Here is an 8,809-nt window from a genome sequence, read left to right as displayed (position 1 = left end):
TACCTCTATCAATGGGGATTTCTGAATCCTGCTTTTGTGAAACAGTCCTCCAGTCATTGTTAAAACAGATTATGAAACAATATTATTTTAGTATTTTACTTTCCTTGCATTCCTTATTTATTAAAACAAGATTATCCTATTGTTACAAAACAATACAACTATTATAGTTTGTTGGTTGTACTATTTTTTTTAAATTACAACCACAGACAAGTCAACTTCATCATTTGCTAAGTGTGGATGCTATTTGTATAAAAAATAAATAACACTGTGCTGTACAGGAGTATGTCAACAGAGCCAACGCAAAAGGGAGATTTGTAAATGTGCATAAAACATTTTGTGTTGGAAATATTAGTTTACTTATGCTAGTTTTAATGATGTTTAACTTTAACGCATGTTGAAATATTAGACTAATCATGATTGTTTTGAGTAGGTTAGATTTAGACTCATGGTTTAATCAATACATAACTAAATCAGTAGAACATTTTTCTTAAATGTAATGATCATGGTTCGATTAAAATTAGTCCATATAGTAGAGCTTTTATAGTAGATCACATTTTTAACCCTGGTGCATGCGAGGACTGAGGCAACTGGTACAAGTGATATGGGTGTGGGGTCGGTTGGACCCCATTTGTAAACACAAGGGTTAAGAGTGTATAAATCATATATTCCTCTCAAAAATCTTTGTTCATTATAACAAAAGAAGTAGAAAACTAAACAGAGTATATTATGTGTAATAGATGTTTTACTACTGAAATTGATCATGTCTGTTTTATACAAGTTTGAAAATGTTATATGAAACTTGTGCTAATTTTTGCTATCATAATCTGCTATTTGATGCACCAGGTCAGAGGAGAGCTCTATGTAGTTCAGGATCCAGTTTGAGGGAGTTTGAAAGGATGAAAAGAAAACACGATTAGCTGATAAACTTCGGTCCCACTTTTTGAGTAAAATGTTTCCTTATGAGATACACACATCTGTTGTTCCTACCCTGGGAAAGTACGCGCAGAGGATGGCTTAGACAGGAGATAGATTCATCCCTTGACTTTGGTAACACCTGCATGGGCTCTGGCGTGCAAACAGCAACACGTCATTGGGCTCTATGTCAGAATGCATCAGACAGTAAAAAGTTAAATATAAAAATAATTGAGCTGAAACAGCTAGTCAGATCACTGGGGTAGAACTGACTTTTTTCCTTCCACAAGCGGTGGTCTCCGAAGATGCGTCTTCATATTTTGTATTTTTTCTCAGGTAATCAATGTTTCCTTTCTGGCTTTGATATCTGATGACACACCAATAATCACACCAACAGGTCAGCTGTTGGTGTGATTTTATGCATTTGATTGAATAAATTCTGGTTGATTGTGAAATTGAACTGTGACTGTTGTCTTTGTGGTTTCACTTTTACACATGACATTAACTGACCTGGGGAGACGAGAGAACAACAAGCAACTGGTAGAATAAAATCTTGCTTTCAACATTTGTTAAACAAAACAATATATGCACAATTCCAAAGGCTTATGCAATTCACACACACACACACACACACACACACGCACACACACACACACACACACACACACCCCCACACACACACACACACACACACACACAAAAACATTTAGTACAATAAAACAATGAACAAGAATGTGTGAAAACTAATGTGAAGCATCTAGAAAAGCTATAAATATTCTTGGTGCTTTCAGCATTGCCAGTCAGGGCAGTGTCCAGGTATGATGTCACAGTAACGAGGGTACTCTCCTCATCTTCCTGTTCCTGTTAGGCCCTCACAGTCTTTGTACTGTCGGTTGCAGGAAAATCTTAACACTTCAAAGGGAGTCCAGTTGTCTGACTTGAATGACGCTGAAAATTTACTGCAGTTGATCTCACCTGTTAATAACTGTTCATTTTCATATAGGTGAGATCTAATGGATTGGCATTGTTTGGTCTAACATTCATGCTATAGAATGTTTAGCAAAAAAAAAAAAAAAATCCATAGCTAGAATGTGTTTTTGCTAAACATTCTATAGCAAAAACAGACATTACTTTAGCAAGTTAGATACTTGTCAGTCATCTCATGAATCGGTATCCCGGCAAGTCGTAGTGCAAGAGTAGTGCTACTGTCAAATGTTGAATGTAGATTCCACAAAAATGAATAAATTAGTGTTGTTTGGTTTCAGGAGATTGCCTGTTCTCTCTAAGCATCACTGTCAGAACTGAACACAAACTCTCTGTATGCAGAAGCATTCTGGAGTCGAATGTGAGGCCATCTGACCCAGAGCCACTGGCTTAAATCAGATCATACCAGAACCACAGAGACAGATCTACAGCAGAATGTCTGAACAAATAGAGGTTTGACTTCTTTGTTGCATTGCGTAATTGTCCAAATCAAAATGACTGCCAAAGGTCTTATATGTAGCAATTTGTTGAGTTTTATCTACAAATGACTTGATTATCTTAAAGGAAAAGCTGGTTAGTGAACAGGCTGTCTCTGACTCTTCAGAAAAACACCAATAGTACTTCAGATGTTTTTTAAATGAAGTGCAAGTAAAATCTCTGACCTTTTGAAAGAAAGTAGTATTCCCAACAGTTCTGTCCTGGTAGGCACTTGTCACCCTGGCAACCAAGACACTGCAGGAAAGATGTGCTGTTCTCTGTATTTTAAACACATTACATGCCTCCATATTGTGTGGTTTTATTAGTTGTGTTCTCATTTGAACCAAGCTGCTGTAGGTTATTCTGAGAAGCTGTTGTTATTGACAACCATGTATACACAAAAGGAAAAAAACTCCTACAGCTTGTAGCGGTGGCTAACAAAAACAGGAAGAAAAGAAAGAACATTCTGATAAAGTTGCATTTTTATGGAGTTGAATTAATATGTATGTTTGCACTTACCCCAGCATGCACCGTGAGTAGCAACTTTGTTCAGTTCTGGTAGTGAAATAAAAAGTCCTACTCTACAGCTTGATCCTAATTAGATCAATATTTACCAGGTATTGTGAAAGTATTCTATCCTGAAAGCAATATTCTCTGTACATGCCAGACCTTTTATTATACATAAGTCAGATTTTAGTTAGTTAATTGTTATTCTTGCATAATATTCCCAGTAAAATTGTTTATTGTGTGAGGGTCACATCATGAACTAAAGCAAAAAACAAACAAACAAACAAACAAACAAACAAACAAACAAACAAACAAACAAACAAACAAACAAACAAACAAAAAGGTTTAATATTATGTGTTATTTCCTAATCCTATATTTCTACACTTTTTCCTTCACTCAGATTTGCATTACTGGGCTTGGATGAGCTGAAACTAAATTTAATTAGGCAAAAGAAGCAACACTGGTGTAACAGGTTAGACCTATTTCAACAGATTTATCAGAAAAATAAATAAACAGATAACAAATGGCGTAACACTATCAATGCTAATGCGGCTATCTGTGATTCATACAGAGTCATCTATAGATGCAAATAGGAAAATAAAACGCAATCATTGTTGGAAGCATCAGATATAAGATAAGAGTTACAGCTGTTATACTATTTAGTGACCTCTGCTCATAAATATTCCTATTGTCAAGGTTAAAATAGTTTTATAAAAAAATTCCCTGCAGTACAACTGTGCCAAGCAGCATTTGACAGATTATGGTTTAAAACTTCAACATAAGCTGAAAGCATTTATTTTTCATGAAGTGTAGTTTTAAAGTGAACCAAATGTAGAGAGGAAGAGGCAGCCTCTAGATGAAGATTTCATATATATATGAGCCAAGAGCAGAACAAAATCAGGCATCCAGAAGCAAAACAAAGAAAGGAAACAACAGGGAGATAACGGGATTAGACAGGAGGAACCAGCAAGGAGTAACTGAGAATGAGATTGATTACTGAACAAGAAACAGATAGCTGATTAGAAACGGGTTGCAAATGTGAGGGGAAGGAGAGACATAAACTAGAATAATTAAGGAAGGACTGAATTAAAGTAAGACAAAAACGAGACAGATCTAATAAAAAAAGAAACTAAGGAATACATCATTATTAAACCAGAATGAAGTAATCAAAACAACACAAGATCCTAATATTACTATCATTCAGTGTTTACAAAATACATCAAATAGAACTAGGTAGTATTTTAAGGTTTTGCCCATGGTCTAAATTGAAAAATTATCCAGTAAATTAAGAGAATGTTATGAAAATCTCACAAAAGAAAAATATGACTCCAACTGAAAAGAATAAAACCCTCAAAAATTACATTTGGTTTATTAAAAGAAAGCTCTCAAAAGGAAGACTTTACTTAGTGCCTTGACTTTTTGTCAGATGAGTTTTTTTGTCTCAAATAAACATGCCTGCAGCAGGAGGATTATGTTTACATCCAATTCAAATTAATTTACATTTTCAATTCCTCCCAGGTAATCTAATAACTACAGTTATTTTGACTATCTAACCATTTATGTTTTCTTTTCTAAACTTTTCTACATTTTCTAAATTACACAGCACTAAGGGTCTTGCTCTTCTGGTTGTTGTTCTCTTCCTTTGCTACAGGCTAGTCCTGGAGGAGTGAGGCAAGTCAATTACTAGATACAATCCGCTTTCTCTGTAGATAGAAGATGCTATAATCAGTTGGAATGATAGGCTGAAGTTGATTGCACTGTTTGATAACAAGGATCAGTTTGGAAAAGCTCAACTTGACTTTGAATCTGTCTGTTTGATTGTAATAAATTGCTTTTGTAAAGAGCCTTGAGACAATATTTCTTGTAAATAATATCAACTAAATAGTATTAAATTACTCAATATTGTTGTGAAAAATGGCAATCTGGATGAAATCATTCCAGGCGCATGCAGAAAAACAGATACGAGTCTGAGAAGAATGAGTGGTCTTGTATTTTGATTATTATTAATTAAAGAAAATTATATATTTCATATGTTAGTTATTATAAGGGTTGTTTTTGATTGTGTATATCATGTAATCAGGGTTCAATTAAATTGTTATCATTATAAGGTTTTTTTTAAGTCTTAAAAAGTTAAAAGTAATTCAATAAAGAAATGGGACATATAATATGGTTATCTGATATGTAATCCATGTACTTTGATTTTATTTGACATATAGTTAGGTGTGCATGGTAATACTATAAACTTGATTATACTATAAACTTGGTTATGTTGAAATGAGATATAATACCTGTGAAGTGTGTTATTGAATTGAATTAAAATGTAAACTAAAAGTCGTTATGAGGCAGAGAGTTGAGATAATAACTAGGGAGGCAGTGTACTCAGGAGAAGTCTGAAAGGAGAAGTGTAAACACATGTTCATGGTTGAATGGGCTAAGTAAAGGGAAGCAAGAGTAGGTGAAATGAAATGCTATAGATTTCAAAAGGCTAAGAGGTAACATGGGGCCCACCCGCATGACCGGATGAGTCGTCCTGTATGCCATCTGGCCAATTCACATACACAAACATGTAAACAAAAGGTATATAAACTCTAAAAAGGGGAAGCAAAGGGTTCTTTGTTCCTGGTGTCGGAGTAGAGCTAACATGATGCAGAAGGACCAACAGCAGAGGACGACTCCCTGGAATCCATGGACAGGCTAAAGGCTCCGCACCACCTGTAAAGGACAAGATCCGTGTACCCACAGCTCCGGGTTTCCTGATTTGACCGCTGCCCTGCTCTCTGCCCCAAAGACCCCAACTCTGCTGCAATGGACTTGGTGAATGGACAAAGGTCACTGAATGATTGGGATCTAAGAGTCTGAAGGACATAAAGGACTGGATCTACTTTGTTCCATTTTAAGGGGATTTTCGTCTCATCAAGACAAGATTCTGACCAAGAACGTCGAAATTTCTGTTGCCAAGGGACATAACATCTGCTGGGTATGAGTCCGACTGCTCCAAGGGGAAAATACTCCGGCATCGTTTCAGATCTCCTCACTAACCTCTCCAGCTCTTTCCTCTCCAAAGCTCTGTGTACTGTTGTGAGGATACTGGTGGGGAGTATTGTTTCCTTCAGTTTCATCAGTAAGTGCAGTCTCTAGTAAGGTGCTCTTTCATCAGGTGAGGTCAGAAGAATATACTGGAAAGTGTCCGGCACCGTTTGTCTGCTTTCTAGTCGGCTGCTACTGAGAGAGCATGCCATAAATACCAGGAGCTCTTGTGATCTTCCATACAGGAGAATCTTTTTATTTCAGTCACAATTCATCCCATGAACATATGTGAGCGCTGCTGGAGCACTAAGGATGCAGCAAATCAATACTGCATGGCCTTAGGAAGCATCTCCTTCACGACAACAGACCAGAGTCTAATTACCACATCAGAATCGTCCATCTGCTGCTCCATTCCATCGTAATGCTGGTGGGATCAAAGTGAACTGCTGCTTTTGCCTTTAAACACTTACCACTTACTCTATAGTTTGCATCATTGTTAAACAGACTTTATGTTTTCTTTGCGTATGTTAGCGAAACAAATCTTATATTGCTCTGGGGGGAAGAAAAGGGCAAAATGTGTGTTTACATAAAGAACTGGCTTTTTCTTGTTTAGCGTCCTGACTGTGGGGCGTAAAACTACACATGTCCAATTCAAAGTGGAGATTCCTCCACTGGAACAGAAGCAATTAGTCTCTGGAGCGGGCCGAGAATGAGCCAAAATGGATTTGTTTACATGACTGAGTTTAGAAATGTGAAAGTTGGTGTTCGTCTCCTCTATAAAAGCCTGTGCCTACTGAAAATGTCCATAACAATAGTGGCTTAAAGTGAAACAGCAACAAATGTACAGACTGCAAGTATTTTTTCATTCAGCAGGGGTTGGGGGAGGGAGCTTGTTGTGTTCAAAAATAGATATTTTTTTCTTGTCAGGTGACAGTGAAGCAGATTTAACATGTTGAACCTGCTGTCATCTGAAGCAGAAAGATTGGAAAATACTCAAAAGAGAGAGAGAATGTTTTTTTCATCTTTAAGCTATAAAATGAAAAAAGAACATACAGAAAACCGACCTGCTGTCAATTCTGTTTTATTTATTAGAACCTAATGAAAAATGATTCGGGCTTTGCCAGGTTCCAAAATTATGCAAAAAAAAAAAAATGCTCAAAGTGTACAGAAACACACAAAGGATTCTACACCATCATTATGAATTAAGTAGAGATGGAGTCAAAAAACGTGTCAAAAACTAAGTACACCTCACATTCAGTAACTTGTGGAGCCAGACCAGTTATCTGTCTTGGTTTTTCACCTCATTGTGGATCAATCATGGTTCCCTCTTCTTCACAGCCTTGCTTCATTGCCTATATCAACAAATTTTTTTAACATTTGATTCTAGAATACTTTAGTACACAGATGAATTATGGATGAAATCAATGACTGCCAGGTGTCCAGGTCCTGTGGCCACACAACCAGCCCAGAGCATTACCCCTCCAACTCTGTGGCTAACAAAAGAAATGAAAGCAACCCGGGTGGACCGAGATTTTATTCAGATTTTTCTCACAGTTAGTTTGGATCTTTTCCCCCACCCGTCTTAAAGCTGCATTTTGTATTCACACAGGTTATCTTCATCCATGTTGATATGTTTGATGATCTGAAAAATGGAAGTGCAACAACAAGCAAAAAGAAGACTGCCAATAGTTTTTCACTGCACTGTAATTACAATCTGATGTTGTACTGGTAGGATTTAATCTAAGGATTAGCCAAATTGGACCTTATTTAACATAAAGGTGAACCTGCAAGCAAGCAAGCCTCTCTTCTTTAAAGGTTAATCTATTTACTGTCTTCTTCCAGTCTGGCTTGTGCTGATGTGAGCCCAGCACATCTCTGATTAAAGAGAAGGATAAAAAAAATGTCTTTTATTATCCATCAACACCGAACTACACTTTCTTCATTTCTGTAATATAATTGCACCGGAGACAATATTCAATCAAGTGCTTCTAAGGTTAGTTTGATTCAAGTAATTGCAATGTAAAGAGTCACGATCAATCAAAACTATTTATTTCTGCCCCCTTTTATTTTTTTTTTAGCAATTGCCTTTCTTTGTTCTCAGATAAACCAGACGGAAGTTTTAATCCTGGTATTTTCTGTACGAGTCCAATATTATTGCATCTTCAAAGATATTTTTTTTACTAACATTAGTACATTCTTTGTGAAAGATGAAAAAGAAAAATAAATGAGAAAGATAAAGAAAAGAGTCTGATTTGAATGTTGTAGAAAAGTATAAATCCAAACCCAGAACAGCCTGAAAAAAAGGAAAAAAAAGAGGGGAAAAAAACATCTGGTTCAGACTTTTAATTAACATACTTCTTTTGTTTCACATTTAGAAGTTTAAAAAACTTTAAAACTGCATATAGGAATTTAATAAAACATAAAATCTGATCAACTGATCAAACAAACACAGTTGGGATTCAGGAACTGCATCAGTGTTTGGCTTGTGTAATTATTAATAATTATGATCAATAATTTATTATTAATAAAATGATGAATAAATTGGAGTTTCACCAACAGAATATCTGGACTCATTCCTCTGACATGTCAGTCAAGATACAGGACAACAGACACACTGATCTCCAATTAACTCTGAGGATTTATTAACAAAATAGCTCAGCCTTCCACTCAAAATATCCAGTAAATAACTGATGGACAATCTAACTACTAATGAAAAGAAATAAATATTGAATAAGTGAAGGATCAAATGAAATTAACAAACTGATGAAATGTAATGGAATAATAAAATATTGTTGACTAATTAAAAACAACGGAGGATCAGCGGGGCCAATTGATATTACTACTCAGTGAGACATGAAAGTAAAAAGGGAAGAATCATAAAAACTCGAACATGTGCTTCGA

The sequence above is a fragment of the Poecilia mexicana genome, unplaced genomic scaffold (genome assembly GCF_051168715.1).
Source record: "Poecilia mexicana isolate PSO_F unplaced genomic scaffold, ASM5116871v1 scaffold_6, whole genome shotgun sequence".
NCBI classification, from domain to species: domain Eukaryota; kingdom Metazoa; phylum Chordata; class Actinopteri; order Cyprinodontiformes; family Poeciliidae; genus Poecilia; species Poecilia mexicana.
The sequence above is the reverse complement of the archived record's forward strand: the minus strand, read 5'-3'. Positions refer to the sequence as shown.